We start from the raw sequence: 1,926 nt of genomic DNA on the forward strand, positions 1-1,926 counted from the left end.
AGAGGTTAGTCTCAATCAAATTACTGACAGCTGATGGAAAACCACTCCTAAAGTCATGCATGGACTGGGGCCTCTTGTTAATTGTCATCTGAAACAGTGTCTGCTTGTGAGGGTCACCCTTCAAGACAGACAGACACCAATTAGAAAGTATGCAGAGACTACAACTAAGAAGGATCAGGGTTTCAGGAAACATGGTCTCATAGGATTAATCATGGGGTGAACAGAGTTGTTAAGATCAGGAAGAGAAGGCAGGAGAGCTATGTAAGGGCCTTTAAATATGTAAAAGGATGCTGCACATAAGGGAATTGACTTCTCCCCCTGCTCCGTGTTGAGAACAAGGAGGAATGGGCTTTAAATGAAGTAAAGGAAATGCAGTTAAGTTATTATGGGAAGAGACTTCAGAGGCAGTTTGAAAGAGATCTATGGTATCATGAGTCAAAAGAAGAAGGAGGAAGTACGGTTTGCATCTCAAAAGGCAAGGAACAGAGAGCTTACACCTTAGCCCTGTCTTAGGAAAATAGATGGGTACTCTCTAAGGTGACAGCTGAAGAAAAGCACTTCTTGTTCACTTCATTTAAAGTACAGCGTTCAAAATACTTGGCAGGGAGGGGATGGTAGAGTTCAGTCTATTTTTTCAGAGCTAATAAGCATCTATTACAGGGTAATTCGATGCAGAGAAATGTGAAATGGTGAAATGTTATATTCTGCCTTTTGGAGGCAATTGGCATAGATGGTCAGAATGTGCCTTTTATTATTTCACTAATATATTTACAGAATAAACTATAACCAGAGTGAGTCTTAATCATAGGACTATCTCTAGACTCTGCCTACTAAGTTGTGGTGCATTGCTGACTCACTGAAAAAATATTGGGTAACTTGACATTTGAGGATCTGCTGAGTGTCTGAGTAGTCTCATCTGTACCTCAGAATAGTTGTTGAGCATCTGAGTAGTCTCATATGACCCTCAGAGTAGTTTCAATCAATATTCCAATATTCTGGAGTTATAAGTTCACCCCTCCAGAAGAATAAAAATATATCCTGCTGTTAAGGAAAGAATACAACTATAGGAAAATATGCTTCAACAGAGATAACTTCAATCTACCAGTATAGAGCAGCTTGGTTACGGCTTTGACTTTCCCATTGTGCTGCTTTGTTTGTACATAATTTTTTCAGCCCTGATGTATCAGGAATAAAACTTTATCTATCACACAAAATGAAGAATTGCTTCTAAATTTGCTTTTGTGATTACATATCTGACTGGGAGCCTCCAGTGACAAAAAGCTATTTCTACTTTCAAAGTAAAGGCTAATAGCTCCTGAGAGCAGCTTAAATAGCCATTCACAAGATAATGCTACAGTACAGAACGCTTTGGTTTGAGGAAGGTTACAGTCACAGAAATCATCAGACACTGTAAGAAAACACCAACTAGATTCTTTCTGAATGAAACAGCTTTAGCAAACAGTAAGCCACTGGCCAACAGAAGCTGATGTTCTCCAAATTTGGAACAGTTGCCCATCGTGAACATTTATATTTTCAATAGCTACAATTTTTGAGAGAAGCTTCTGACACACAATTGGCAAAAGATAATCCTGCATCCAAAAGCAGTCCAATGCCAGTTTGCAGCAATGGCCATTTTATTTTAAGCAGAGAACGTTTTGCCACCCAACTGAAAAGTTTGAGTGTATTTGGATGTCTATTTTCAACCATGATTGGGCAGATGTTTACAGGGGAGCCAGAGCCACACTGGGGCTTCCCCTGCTAAATATCAGGATCATGTCAAAAAAACCTGCCAAATTCACATGGCTCCAGTCAGATGCCCTGAAACATACTAAAACTTTTTAACTTACTTCCTTGGAATCTCAGGAAAGTTGTGAACACACTGAAGGCGAGATCTTCTGACAAAGTCTTTAGAAATCAGAGACACGG

This window comes from Nyctibius grandis, chromosome 1 (genome assembly GCF_013368605.1).
Source record: "Nyctibius grandis isolate bNycGra1 chromosome 1, bNycGra1.pri, whole genome shotgun sequence".
Classification (NCBI taxonomy): Eukaryota; Metazoa; Chordata; class Aves; order Nyctibiiformes; family Nyctibiidae; genus Nyctibius; species Nyctibius grandis.